Raw genomic sequence first — 15938 nt, 5'->3', positions numbered from 1 at the left:
TTGACAATTTCAGCACACTGGGGTTAAGGGCCGACTCAGGGGGCTCTTCTGAGCTAGGCAGTTACACTGCGATTCTAAGGGCTGAGAAAACGCGCTTATTTCGGGCTGAAAAACACGTTTTGAAAACTGTCTTGTTCCTGCCCGATAACTTACATGGGGGTGACCAAAGTTGCCTAAACGTGTTTATTTCTGCTGATAAACACGTTTTGACAATTTCAGCACACTGGGGTTAAGGGCCGACTCAGTGGGCAGTTTTCAACCAAGCAGGTACACTGCGATTCTAAGGGCTGAGAAAACGCGTTTATTTCGGGCTGAAAAACACGTTTTGAAAACTGTGCTGTTCCTGCCCTATAACTAACATGGGGGTGACCAAAGTTGCCAAAACGTGTTTATTTCTGCTGATAAACACGTTTTGACAATTTCAGCACACTAGGGTTAAAGGCCGACTCAGGGGGCTCTTCTGAGCCAGGCAGTTACACTGCGATTCTAAGGGCTGAGAAAACGCGCTTATTTCGGGCTGAAAAACACGTTTTGAAAACTGTGCTGTTCCTGCCCTATAACTTACATGGGGGTGACCAAAGTTGCCTAAACGTCTTTATTTCTGCTGAAAAACACGTTTTGACAATTTCAGCACACTGGGGTTAAGGGCCGACTCAGTGGGCACTTTTCAACCAAGCAGGTACACTGCGATTCTAAGGGCTGAGAAAACGCGCTTATTTCGGGCTGAAAAACACGTTTTGAAAACTGTGCTGTTCCTGCCCTATAACTTACATGGGGGTGACCAAAGTTGCCAAAACGTGTTTATTTCTGCTGATAAACACGTTTTGACAATTTCAGCACACTGGGGTTAAGGGCCGACTCAGTGGGCACTTTTCAACCAAGCAGGTACTCTGCGATTCTAAGGGCTGAGAAAACGCGTTTATTTCGGGCTGAAAAACACGTTTTGAAAACTGTGCTGTTCCTGCCCTATAACTTACATGGGGGTGACCAAAGTTGCCAAAACGTGTTTATTTCTGCTGATAAACACGTTTTGACAATTTCAGCACACTGGGGTTAAGGGCTGACTCAGGGGGCTCTTCTGAGCCAGGTAGTTACACTGCGATTCTAAGGGCTGAGAAAACGCGCTTATTTCGGGCTGAAAAACACGTTTTGAAAACTGTCTTGTTCCTGCCCTATAACTTACATGGGGGTGACCAAAGTTGCCTAAACGTGTTTATTTCTGCTGATAAACACGTTTTGACAATTTCAGCACACTGGGGTTAAGGGCCGACTCAGTGGGCACTTTTCAACCAAGCAGGTACACTGCGATTCTAAGGGCTGAGAAAACGCGTTTATTTCGGGCTGAAAAACACGTTTTGAAAACTGTGCTGTTCCTGCCCTATAACTTACATGGGGGTGACCAAAGTTGCCTAAACGTGTTTATTTCTGCTGATAAACACGTTTTGACAATTTCAGCACACTGGGGTTAAGGGCCGACTCAGTGGGCACTTTTCAACCAAGCAGGTACACTGCGATTCTAAGGGCTGAGAAAACGCGTTTATTTCGGGCTGAAAAACACGTTTTGAAAACTGTGCTGTTCCTGCCCTATAACTTACATGGGGGTGACCAAAGTTGCCAAAACGTGTTTATTTCTGCTGATAAACACGTTTTGACAATTTCAGCACACTGGGGTTAAGGGCCGACTCAGTGGGCACTTTTCAATCAAGCAGGTACACTGCGATTCTAAGGGCTGAGAAAACGCGTTTATTTCGGGCTGAAAAACACGTTTTGAAAACTGTGCTGTTCCTGCCCTATAACTTACATGGGGGTGACCAAAGTTGCCTAAACGTCTTTATTTCTGCTGAAAAACACGTTTTGACAATTTCAGCACACTGGGGTTAAGGGCTGACTCAGGGGGCTCTTCTGAGCCAGGCAGTTACACTGCGATTCTAAGGGCTGAGAAAACGCGCTTATTTCGGGCTGAAAAACACGTTTTGAAAACTGTCTTGTTCCTGCCCTATAACTTACATGGGGGTGACCAAAGTTGCCTAAACGTGTTTATTTCTGCTGATAAACACGTTTTGACAATTTCAGCACACTGGGGTTAAGGGCCGACTCAGTGGGCACTTTTCAACCAAGCAGGTACACTGCGATTCTAAGGGCTGAGAAAACGCGTTTATTTCGGGCTGAAAAACACGTTTTGAAAACTGTGCTGTTCCTGCCCTATAACTTACATGGGGGTGACCAAAGTTGCCAAAACGTGTTTATTTCTGCTGATAAACACGTTTTGACAATTTCAGCACACTGGGGTTAAGGGCCGACTCAGTGGGCACTTTTCAACCAAGCAGGTACACTGCGATTCTAAGGGCTGAGAAAACGCGTTTATTTCGGGCTGAAAAACACGTTTTGAAAACTGTGCTGTTCCTGCCCTATAACTTACATGGGGGTGACCAAAGTTGCCAAAACGTGTTTATTTCTGCTGATAAACACGTTTTGACAATTTCAGCACACTGGGGTTAAGGGCTGACTCAGGGGGCTCTTCTGAGCCAGGCAGTTACACTGCGATTCTAAGGGCTGAGAAAACGCGCTTATTTCGGGCTGAAAAACACGTTTTGAAAACTGTCTTGTTCCTGCCCTATAACTTACATGGGGGTGACCAAAGTTGCCTAAACGTGTTTATTTCTGCTGATAAACACGTTTTGACAATTTCAGCACACTGGGGTTAAGGGCCGACTCAGTGGGCACTTTTCAACCAAGCAGGTACACTGCGATTCTAAGGGCTGAGAAAACGCGTTTATTTCGGGCTGAAAAACACGTTTTGAAAACTGTGCTGTTCCTGCCCTATAACTTACATGGGGGTGACCAAAGTTGCCAAAACGTGTTTATTTCTGCTGATAAACACGTTTTGACAATTTCAGCACACTGGGGTTAAGGGCTGACTCAGGGGGCTCTTCTGAGCCAGGCAGTTACACTGCGATTCTAAGGGCTGAGAAAACGCGTTTATTTCGGGCTGAAAAACACGTTTTGAAAACTGTCTTGTTCCTGCCCTATAACTTACATGGGGGTGACCAAAGTTGCCAAAACGTGTTTATTTCTGCTGATAAACACGTTTTGACAATTTCAGCACACTGGGGTTAAGGGCTGACTCAGTGGGCACTTTTCAATCAAGCAGGTACACTGCGATTCTAAGGGCTGAGAAAACGCGTTTATTTCGGGCTGAAAAACACGTTTTGAAAACTGTGCTGTTCCTGCCCTATAACTTACATGGGGGTGACCAAAGTTGCCAAAACGTGTTTATTTCTGCTGATAAACACGTTTTGACAATTTCAGCACACTGGGGTTAAGGGCCGACTCAGTGGGCACTTTTCAATCAAGCAGGTACACTGCGATTCTAAGGGCTGAGAAAACGCGTTTATTTCGGGCTGAAAAACACGTTTTGAAAACTGTGCTGTTCCTGCCCTATAACTTACATGGGGGTGACCAAAGTTGCCTAAACGTGTTTATTTCTGCTGATAAACACGTTTTGACAATTTCAGCACACTGGGGTTAAGGGCTGACTCAGGGGGCTCTTCTGAGCCAGGCAGTTACACTGCGATTCTAAGGGATGAGAAAACGCGCTTATTTCGGGCTGAAAAACACGTTTTGAAAACTGTCTTGTTCCTGCCCTATAACTTACATGGGGGTGACCAAAGTTGCCTAAACGTGTTTATTTCTGCTGATAAACACGTTTTGACAATTTCAGCACACTGGGGTTAAGGGCCGACTCAGTGGGCACTTTTCAACCAAGCAGGTACACTGCGATTCTAAGGGCTGAGAAAACGCGCTGATTTCGGGCTGAAAAACACGTTTTGAAAACTGTGCTGTTCCTGCCCTATAACTTACATGGGGGTGACCAAAGTTGCCTAAACGTGTTTATTTCTGCTGAAAAACACGTTTTGACAATTTCAGCACACTGGGGTTAAGGGCTGACTCAGGGGGCTCTTCTGAGCCAGGCATTTACACTGCGATTCTAAGGGCTGAGAAAACGCGTTTATTTCGGGCTGAAAAACACGTTTTGAAAACTGTGCTGTTCCTGCCCTATAACTTACATGGGGGTGACCAAAGTTGCCAAAACGTGTTTATTTCTGCTGATAAACACGTTTTGACAATTTCAGCACACTGGGGTTAAGGGCCGACTCAGTGGGCACTTTTCAACCAAGCAGGTACTCTGCGATTCTAAGGGCTGAGAAAACGCGTTTATTTCGGGCTGAAAAACACGTTTTGAAAACTGTGCTGTTCCTGCCCTATAACTTACATGGGGGTGACCAAAGTTGCCAAAACGTGTTTATTTCTGCTGATAAACACGTTTTGACAATTTCAGCACACTGGGGTTAAGGGCCGACTCAGTGGGCACTTTTCAACCAAGCAGGTACACTGCGATTCTAAGGGCTGAGAAAACGCGTTTATTTCGGGCTGAAAAACACGTTTTGAAAACTGTGCTGTTCCTGCCCTATAACTTACATGGGGGTGACCAAAGTTGCCAAAACGTGTTTATTTCTGCTGATAAACACGTTTTGACAATTTCAGCACACTGGGGTTAAGGGCTGACTCAGGGGGCTCTTCTGAGCCAGGTAGTTACACTGCGATTCTAAGGGCTGAGAAAACGCGCTTATTTCGGGCTGAAAAACACGTTTTGAAAACTGTCTTGTTCCTGCCCTATAACTTACATGGGGGTGACCAAAGTTGCCTAAACGTGTTTATTTCTGCTGATAAACACGTTTTGACAATTTCAGCACACTGGGGTTAAGGGCCGACTCAGTGGGCACTTTTCAACCAAGCAGGTACACTGCGATTCTAAGGGCTGAGAAAACGCGTTTATTTCGGGCTGAAAAACACGTTTTGAAAACTGTGCTGTTCCTGCCCTATAACTTACATGGGGGTGACCAAAGTTGCCAAAACGTGTTTATTTCTGCTGATAAACACGTTTTGACAATTTCAGCACACTGGGGTTAAGGGCCGACTCAGTGGGCACTTTTCAACCAAGCAGGTACACTGCGATTCTAAGGGCTGAGAAAACGCGTTTATTTCGGGCTGAAAAACACGTTTTGAAAACTGTGCTGTTCCTGCCCTATAACTTACATGGGGGTGACCAAAGTTGCCAAAACGTGTTTATTTCTGCTGATAAACACGTTTTGACAATTTCAGCACACTGGGGTTAAGGGCTGACTCAGGGGGCTCTTCTGAGCCAGGCAGTTACACTGCGATTCTAAGGGCTGAGAAAACGCGCTTATTTCGGGCTGAAAAACACGTTTTGAAAACTGTCTTGTTCCTGCCCTATAACTTACATGGGGGTGACCAAAGTTGCCTAAACGTGTTTATTTCTGCTGATAAACACGTTTTGACAATTTCAGCACACTGGGGTTAAGGGCCGACTCAGTGGGCACTTTTCAACCAAGCAGGTACACTGCGATTCTAAGGGCTGAGAAAACGCGTTTATTTCGGGCTGAAAAACACGTTTTGAAAACTGTGCTGTTCCTGCCCTATAACTTACATGGGGGTGACCAAAGTTGCCAAAACGTGTTTATTTCTGCTGATAAACACGTTTTGACAATTTCAGCACACTGGGGTTAAGGGCTGACTCAGGGGGCTCTTCTGAGCCAGGCAGTTACACTGCGATTCTAAGGGCTGAGAAAACGCGTTTATTTCGGGCTGAAAAACACGTTTTGAAAACTGTCTTGTTCCTGCCCTATAACTTACATGGGGGTGACCAAAGTTGCCAAAACGTGTTTATTTCTGCTGATAAACACGTTTTGACAATTTCAGCACACTGGGGTTAAGGGCTGACTCAGTGGGCACTTTTCAATCAAGCAGGTACACTGCGATTCTAAGGGCTGAGAAAACGCGTTTATTTCGGGCTGAAAAACACGTTTTGAAAACTGTGCTGTTCCTGCCCTATAACTTACATGGGGGTGACCAAAGTTGCCAAAACGTGTTTATTTCTGCTGATAAACACGTTTTGACAATTTCAGCACACTGGGGTTAAGGGCCGACTCAGTGGGCACTTTTCAATCAAGCAGGTACACTGCGATTCTAAGGGCTGAGAAAACGCGTTTATTTCGGGCTGAAAAACACGTTTTGAAAACTGTGCTGTTCCTGCCCTATAACTTACATGGGGGTGACCAAAGTTGCCTAAACGTGTTTATTTCTGCTGATAAACACGTTTTGACAATTTCAGCACACTGGGGTTAAGGGCTGACTCAGGGGGCTCTTCTGAGCCAGGCAGTTACACTGCGATTCTAAGGGATGAGAAAACGCGCTTATTTCGGGCTGAAAAACACGTTTTGAAAACTGTCTTGTTCCTGCCCTATAACTTACATGGGGGTGACCAAAGTTGCCTAAACGTGTTTATTTCTGCTGATAAACACGTTTTGACAATTTCAGCACACTGGGGTTAAGGGCCGACTCAGTGGGCACTTTTCAACCAAGCAGGTACACTGCGATTCTAAGGGCTGAGAAAACGCGCTGATTTCGGGCTGAAAAACACGTTTTGAAAACTGTGCTGTTCCTGCCCTATAACTTACATGGGGGTGACCAAAGTTGCCTAAACGTGTTTATTTCTGCTGAAAAACACGTTTTGACAATTTCAGCACACTGGGGTTAAGGGCTGACTCAGGGGGCTCTTCTGAGCCAGGCATTTACACTGCGATTCTAAGGGCTGAGAAAACGCGTTTATTTCGGGCTGAAAAACACGTTTTGAAAACTGTGCTGTTCCTGCCCTATAACTTACATGGGGGTGACCAAAGTTGCCAAAACGTGTTTATTTCTGCTGATAAACACGTTTTGACAATTTCAGCACACTGGGGTTAAGGGCCGACTCAGTGGGCACTTTTCAACCAAGCAGGTACTCTGCGATTCTAAGGGCTGAGAAAACGCGTTTATTTCGGGCTGAAAAACACGTTTTGAAAACTGTGCTGTTCCTGCCCTATAACTTACATGGGGGTGACCAAAGTTGCCAAAACGTGTTTATTTCTGCTGATAAACACGTTTTGACAATTTCAGCACACTGGGGTTAAGGGCCGACTCAGTGGGCACTTTTCAACCAAGCAGGTACACTGCGATTCTAAGGGCTGAGAAAACGCGTTTATTTCGGGCTGAAAAACACGTTTTGAAAACTGTGCTGTTCCTGCCCTATAACTTACATGGGGGTGACCAAAGTTGCCAAAACGTGTTTATTTCTGCTGATAAACACGTTTTGACAATTTCAGCACACTGGGGTTAAGGGCTGACTCAGGGGGCTCTTCTGAGCCAGGTAGTTACACTGCGATTCTAAGGGCTGAGAAAACGCGCTTATTTCGGGCTGAAAAACACGTTTTGAAAACTGTCTTGTTCCTGCCCTATAACTTACATGGGGGTGACCAAAGTTGCCTAAACGTGTTTATTTCTGCTGATAAACACGTTTTGACAATTTCAGCACACTGGGGTTAAGGGCCGACTCAGTGGGCACTTTTCAACCAAGCAGGTACACTGCGATTCTAAGGGCTGAGAAAACGCGTTTATTTCGGGCTGAAAAACACGTTTTGAAAACTGTGCTGTTCCTGCCCTATAACTTACATGGGGGTGACCAAAGTTGCCAAAACGTGTTTATTTCTGCTGATAAACACGTTTTGACAATTTCAGCACACTGGGGTTAAGGGCCGACTCAGTGGGCACTTTTCAACCAAGCAGGTACACTGCGATTCTAAGGGCTGAGAAAACGCGTTTATTTCGGGCTGAAAAACACGTTTTGAAAACTGTGCTGTTCCTGCCCTATAACTTACATGGGGGTGACCAAAGTTGCCAAAACGTGTTTATTTCTGCTGATAAACACGTTTTGACAATTTCAGCACACTGGGGTTAAGGGCTGACTCAGGGGGCTCTTCTGAGCCAGGCAGTTACACTGCGATTCTAAGGGCTGAGAAAACGCGCTTATTTCGGGCTGAAAAACACGTTTTGAAAACTGTCTTGTTCCTGCCCTATAACTTACATGGGGGTGACCAAAGTTGCCTAAACGTGTTTATTTCTGCTGATAAACACGTTTTGACAATTTCAGCACACTGGGGTTAAGGGCCGACTCAGTGGGCACTTTTCAACCAAGCAGGTACACTGCGATTCTAAGGGCTGAGAAAACGCGTTTATTTCGGGCTGAAAAACACGTTTTGAAAACTGTGCTGTTCCTGCCCTATAACTTACATGGGGGTGACCAAAGTTGCCAAAACGTGTTTATTTCTGCTGATAAACACGTTTTGACAATTTCAGCACACTGGGGTTAAGGGCTGACTCAGGGGGCTCTTCTGAGCCAGGCAGTTACACTGCGATTCTAAGGGCTGAGAAAACGCGTTTATTTCGGGCTGAAAAACACGTTTTGAAAACTGTCTTGTTCCTGCCCTATAACTTACATGGGGGTGACCAAAGTTGCCAAAACGTGTTTATTTCTGCTGATAAACACGTTTTGACAATTTCAGCACACTGGGGTTAAGGGCTGACTCAGTGGGCACTTTTCAATCAAGCAGGTACACTGCGATTCTAAGGGCTGAGAAAACGCGTTTATTTCGGGCTGAAAAACACGTTTTGAAAACTGTGCTGTTCCTGCCCTATAACTTACATGGGGGTGACCAAAGTTGCCAAAACGTGTTTATTTCTGCTGATAAACACGTTTTGACAATTTCAGCACACTGGGGTTAAGGGCCGACTCAGTGGGCACTTTTCAATCAAGCAGGTACACTGCGATTCTAAGGGCTGAGAAAACGCGTTTATTTCGGGCTGAAAAACACGTTTTGAAAACTGTGCTGTTCCTGCCCTATAACTTACATGGGGGTGACCAAAGTTGCCTAAACGTGTTTATTTCTGCTGATAAACACGTTTTGACAATTTCAGCACACTGGGGTTAAGGGCTGACTCAGGGGGCTCTTCTGAGCCAGGCAGTTACACTGCGATTCTAAGGGATGAGAAAACGCGCTTATTTCGGGCTGAAAAACACGTTTTGAAAACTGTCTTGTTCCTGCCCTATAACTTACATGGGGGTGACCAAAGTTGCCTAAACGTGTTTATTTCTGCTGATAAACACGTTTTGACAATTTCAGCACACTGGGGTTAAGGGCCGACTCAGTGGGCACTTTTCAACCAAGCAGGTACACTGCGATTCTAAGGGCTGAGAAAACGCGCTGATTTCGGGCTGAAAAACACGTTTTGAAAACTGTGCTGTTCCTGCCCTATAACTTACATGGGGGTGACCAAAGTTGCCTAAACGTGTTTATTTCTGCTGAAAAACACGTTTTGACAATTTCAGCACACTGGGGTTAAGGGCTGACTCAGGGGGCTCTTCTGAGCCAGGCATTTACACTGCGATTCTAAGGGCTGAGAAAACGCGTTTATTTCGGGCTGAAAAACACGTTTTGAAAACTGTGCTGTTCCTGCCCTATAACTTACATGGGGGTGACCAAAGTTGCCAAAACGTGTTTATTTCTGCTGATAAACACGTTTTGACAATTTCAGCACACTGGGGTTAAGGGCCGACTCAGTGGGCACTTTTCAACCAAGCAGGTACTCTGCGATTCTAAGGGCTGAGAAAACGCGTTTATTTCGGGCTGAAAAACACGTTTTGAAAACTGTGCTGTTCCTGCCCTATAACTTACATGGGGGTGACCAAAGTTGCCAAAACGTGTTTATTTCTGCTGATAAACACGTTTTGACAATTTCAGCACACTGGGGTTAAGGGCCGACTCAGTGGGCACTTTTCAACCAAGCAGGTACACTGCGATTCTAAGGGCTGAGAAAACGCGTTTATTTCGGGCTGAAAAACACGTTTTGAAAACTGTGCTGTTCCTGCCCTATAACTTACATGGGGGTGACCAAAGTTGCCAAAACGTGTTTATTTCTGCTGATAAACACGTTTTGACAATTTCAGCACACTGGGGTTAAGGGCTGACTCAGGGGGCTCTTCTGAGCCAGGTAGTTACACTGCGATTCTAAGGGCTGAGAAAACGCGCTTATTTCGGGCTGAAAAACACGTTTTGAAAACTGTCTTGTTCCTGCCCTATAACTTACATGGGGGTGACCAAAGTTGCCTAAACGTGTTTATTTCTGCTGATAAACACGTTTTGACAATTTCAGCACACTGGGGTTAAGGGCCGACTCAGTGGGCACTTTTCAACCAAGCAGGTACACTGCGATTCTAAGGGCTGAGAAAACGCGTTTATTTCGGGCTGAAAAACACGTTTTGAAAACTGTGCTGTTCCTGCCCTATAACTTACATGGGGGTGACCAAAGTTGCCTAAACGTGTTTATTTCTGCTGATAAACACGTTTTGACAATTTCAGCACACTGGGGTTAAGGGCCGACTCAGTGGGCACTTTTCAACCAAGCAGGTACACTGCGATTCTAAGGGCTGAGAAAACGCGTTTATTTCGGGCTGAAAAACACGTTTTGAAAACTGTGCTGTTCCTGCCCTATAACTTACATGGGGGTGACCAAAGTTGCCAAAACGTGTTTATTTCTGCTGATAAACACGTTTTGACAATTTCAGCACACTGGGGTTAAGGGCCGACTCAGTGGGCACTTTTCAATCAAGCAGGTACACTGCGATTCTAAGGGCTGAGAAAACGCGTTTATTTCGGGCTGAAAAACACGTTTTGAAAACTGTGCTGTTCCTGCCCTATAACTTACATGGGGGTGACCAAAGTTGCCTAAACGTCTTTATTTCTGCTGAAAAACACGTTTTGACAATTTCAGCACACTGGGGTTAAGGGCTGACTCAGGGGGCTCTTCTGAGCCAGGCAGTTACACTGCGATTCTAAGGGCTGAGAAAACGCGCTTATTTCGGGCTGAAAAACACGTTTTGAAAACTGTCTTGTTCCTGCCCTATAACTTACATGGGGGTGACCAAAGTTGCCTAAACGTGTTTATTTCTGCTGATAAACACGTTTTGACAATTTCAGCACACTGGGGTTAAGGGCCGACTCAGTGGGCACTTTTCAACCAAGCAGGTACACTGCGATTCTAAGGGCTGAAAAAACGCGTTTATTTCGGGCTGAAAAACACGTTTTGAAAACTGTGCTGTTCCTGCCCTATAACTTACATGGGGGTGACCAAAGTTGCCAAAACGTGTTTATTTCTGCTGATAAACACGTTTTGACAATTTCAGCACACTGGGGTTAAGGGCCGACTCAGTGGGCACTTTTCAATCAAGCAGGTACACTGCGATTCTAAGGGCTGAGAAAACCCGTTTATTTCGGGCTGAAAAACACGTTTTGAAAACTGTGCTGTTCCTGCCCTATAACTTACATGGGGGTGACCAAAGTTGCCTAAACGTGTTTATTTCTGCTGATAAACACGTTTTGACAATTTCAGCACACTGGGGTTAAGGGCTGACTCAGGGGGCTCTTCTGAGCCAGGCAGTTACACTGCGATTCTAAGGGATGAGAAAACGCGCTTATTTCGGGCTGAAAAACACGTTTTGAAAACTGTCTTGTTCCTGCCCTATAACTTACATGGGGGTGACCAAAGTTGCCTAAACGTGTTTATTTCTGCTGATAAACACGTTTTGACAATTTCAGCACACTGGGGTTAAGGGCCGACTCAGTGGGCACTTTTCAACCAAGCAGGTACACTGCGATTCTAAGGGCTGAGAAAACGCGTTTATTTCGGGCTGAAAAACACGTTTTGAAAACTGTGCTGTTCCTGCCCTATAACTTACATGGGGGTGACCAAAGTTGCCAAAACGTGTTTATTTCTGCTGATAAACACGTTTTGACAATTTCAGCACACTGGGGTTAAGGGCCGACTCAGTGGGCACTTTTCAACCAAGCAGGTACACTGCGATTCTAAGGGCTGAGAAAACGCGTTTATTTCGGGCTGAAAAACACGTTTTGAAAACTGTGCTGTTCCTGCCCTATAACTTACATGGGGGTGACCAAAGTTGCCAAAACGTGTTTATTTCTGCTGATAAACACGTTTTGACAATTTCAGCACACTGGGGTTAAGGGCTGACTCAGGGGACTCTTCTGAGCCAGGCAGTTACACTGCGATTCTAAGGGCTGAGAAAACGCGCTTATTTCGGGCTGAAAAACACGTTTTGAAAACTGTCTTGTTCCTGCCCTATAACTTACATGGGGGTGACCAAAGTTGCCTAAACGTGTTTATTTCTGCTGATAAACACGTTTTGACAATTTCAGCACACTGGGGTTAAGGGCCGACTCAGTGGGCACTTTTCAACCAAGCAGGTACACTGCGATTCTAAGGGCTGAGAAAACGCGTTTATTTCGGGCTGAAAAACACGTTTTGAAAACTGTGCTGTTCCTGCCCTATAACTTACATGGGGGTGACCAAAGTTGCCAAAACGTGTTTATTTCTGCTGATAAACACGTTTTGACAATTTCAGCACACTGGGGTTAAGGGCCGACTCAGTGGGCACTTTTCAATCAAGCAGGTACACTGCGATTCTAAGGGCTGAGAAAACGCGTTTATTTCGGGCTGAAAAACACGTTTTGAAAACTGTGCTGTTCCTGCCCTATAACTTACATGGGGGTGACCAAAGTTGCCTAAACGTGTTTATTTCTGCTGATAAACACGTTTTGACAATTTCAGCACACTGGGGTTAAGGGCTGACTCAGGGGGCTCTTCTGAGCCAGGCAGTTACACTGCGATTCTAAGGGATGAGAAAACGCGCTTATTTCGGGCTGAAAAACACGTTTTGAAAACTGTCTTGTTCCTGCCCTATAACTTACATGGGGGTGACCAAAGTTGCCTAAACGTGTTTATTTCTGCTGATAAACACGTTTTGACAATTTCAGCACACTGGGGTTAAGGGCCGACTCAGTGGGCACTTTTCAACCAAGCAGGTACACTGCGATTCTAAGGGCTGAGAAAACGCGCTTATTTCGGGCTGAAAAACACGTTTTGAAAACTGTGCTGTTCCTGCCCTATAACTTACATGGGGGTGACCAAAGTTGCCTAAACGTGTTTATTTCTGCTGAAAAACACGTTTTGACAATTTCAGCACACTGGGGTTAAGGGCTGACTCAGGGGGCTCTTCTGAGCCAGGCATTTACACTGCGATTCTAAGGGCTGAGAAAACGCGTTTATTTCGGGCTGAAAAACACGTTTTGAAAACTGTGCTGTTCCTGCCCTATAACTTACATGGGGGTGACCAAAGTTGCCAAAACGTGTTTATTTCTGCTGATAAACACGTTTTGACAATTTCAGCACACTGGGGTTAAGGGCCGACTCAGTGGGCACTTTTCAACCAAGCAGGTACTCTGCGATTCTAAGGGCTGAGAAAACGCGTTTATTTCGGTCTGAAAAACACGTTTTGAAAACTGTGCTGTTCCTGCCCTATAACTTACATGGGGGTGACCAAAGTTGCCAAAACGTGTTTATTTCTGCTGATAAACACGTTTTGACAATTTCAGCACACTGGGGTTAAGGGCCGACTCAGTGGGCACTTTTCAACCAAGCAGGTACACTGCGATTCTAAGGGCTGAGAAAACGCGTTTATTTCGGGCTGAAAAACACGTTTTGAAAACTGTGCTGTTCCTGCCCTATAACTTACATGGGGGTGACCAAAGTTGCCAAAACGTGTTTATTTCTGCTGATAAACACGTTTTGACAATTTCAGCACACTGGGGTTAAGGGCTGACTCAGGGGGCTCTTCTGAGCCAGGCAGTTACACTGCGATTCTAAGGGCTGAGAAAACGCGCTTATTTCGGGCTGAAAAACACGTTTTGAAAACTGTCTTGTTCCTGCCCTATAACTTACATGGGGGTGACCAAAGTTGCCTAAACGTGTTTATTTCTGCTGATAAACACGTTTTGACAATTTCAGCACACTGGGGTTAAGGGCCGACTCAGTGGGCACTTTTCAACCAAGCAGGTACACTGCGATTCTAAGGGCTGAGAAAACGCGCTTATTTCGGGCTGAAAAACACGTTTTGAAAACTGTGCTGTTCCTGCCCTATAACTTACATGGGGGTGACCAAAGTTGCCTAAACGACTTTATTTCTGCTGAAAAACACGTTTTGACAATTTCAGCACACTGGGGTTAAGGGCTGACTCAGGGGGCTCTTCTGAGCCAGGCAGTTACACTGCGATTCTAAGGGCTGAGAAAACGCGTTTATTTCGGGCTGAAAAACACGTTTTGAAAACTGTGCTGTTCCTGCCCTTTAACTTACATGGGGGTGACCAAAGTTGCCAAAACGTGTTAATTTCTGCTGATAAACACGTTTTGACAATTTCAGCACACTGGGGTTAAGGGCCGACTCAGGGGGCTCTTCTGAGCTAGGCAGTTACACTGCGATTCTAAGGGCTGAGAAAACGCGCTTATTTCGGGCTGAAAAACACGTTTTGAAAACTGTCTTGTTCCTGCCCGATAACTTACATGGGGGTGACCAAAGTTGCCTAAACGTGTTTATTTCTGCTGATAAACACGTTTTGACAATTTCAGCACACTGGGGTTAAGGGCCGACTCAGTGGGCAGTTTTCAACCAAGCAGGTACACTGCGATTCTAAGGGCTGAGAAAACGCGTTTATTTCGGGCTGAAAAACACGTTTTGAAAACTGTGCTGTTCCTGCCCTATAACTAACATGGGGGTGACCAAAGTTGCCAAAACGTGTTTATTTCTGCTGATAAACACGTTTTGACAATTTCAGCACACTAGGGTTAAAGGCCGACTCAGGGGGCTCTTCTGAGCCAGGCAGTTACACTGCGATTCTAAGGGCTGAGAAAACGCGCTTATTTCGGGCTGAAAAACACGTTTTGAAAACTGTGCTGTTCCTGCCCTATAACTTACATGGGGGTGACCAAAGTTGCCTAAACGTCTTTATTTCTGCTGAAAAACACGTTTTGACAATTTCAGCACACTGGGGTTAAGGGCCGACTCAGTGGGCACTTTTCAACCAAGCAGGTACACTGCGATTCTAAGGGCTGAGAAAACGCGCTTATTTCGGGCTGAAAAACACGTTTTGAAAACTGTGCTGTTCCTGCCCTATAACTTACATGGGGGTGACCAAAGTTGCCAAAACGTGTTTATTTCTGCTGATAAACACGTTTTGACAATTTCAGCACACTGGGGTTAAGGGCCGACTCAGTGGGCACTTTTCAACCAAGCAGGTACTCTGCGATTCTAAGGGCTGAGAAAACGCGTTTATTTCGGGCTGAAAAACACGTTTTGAAAACTGTGCTGTTCCTGCCCTATAACTTACATGGGGGTGACCAAAGTTGCCAAAACGTGTTTATTTCTGCTGATAAACACGTTTTGACAATTTCAGCACACTGGGGTTAAGGGCTGACTCAGGGGGCTCTTCTGAGCCAGGTAGTTACACTGCGATTCTAAGGGCTGAGAAAACGCGCTTATTTCGGGCTGAAAAACACGTTTTGAAAACTGTCTTGTTCCTGCCCTATAACTTACATGGGGGTGACCAAAGTTGCCTAAACGTGTTTATTTCTGCTGATAAACACGTTTTGACAATTTCAGCACACTGGGGTTAAGGGCCGACTCAGTGGGCACTTTTCAACCAAGCAGGTACACTGCGATTCTAAGGGCTGAGAAAACGCGTTTATTTCGGGCTGAAAAACACGTTTTGAAAACTGTGCTGTTCCTGCCCTATAACTTACATGGGGGTGACCAAAGTTGCCTAAACGTGTTTATTTCTGCTGATAAACACGTTTTGACAATTTCAGCACACTGGGGTTAAGGGCCGACTCAGTGGGCACTTTTCAACCAAGCAGGTACACTGCGATTCTAAGGGCTGAGAAAACGCGTTTATTTCGGGCTGAAAAACACGTTTTGAAAACTGTGCTGTTCCTGCCCTATAACTTACATGGGGGTGACCAAAGTTGCCAAAACGTGTTTATTTCTGCTGATAAACACGTTTTGACAATTTCAGCACACTGGGGTTAAGGGCCGACTCAGTGGGCACTTTTCAATCAAGCAGGTACACTGCGATTCT

This window comes from Atractosteus spatula, chromosome 10 (genome assembly GCF_055471065.1).
Source record: "Atractosteus spatula isolate fAtrSpa1 chromosome 10, fAtrSpa1.hap1, whole genome shotgun sequence".
Taxonomy (NCBI): domain Eukaryota; kingdom Metazoa; phylum Chordata; class Actinopteri; order Semionotiformes; family Lepisosteidae; genus Atractosteus; species Atractosteus spatula.
This window is presented reverse-complemented; position numbering follows the sequence as displayed.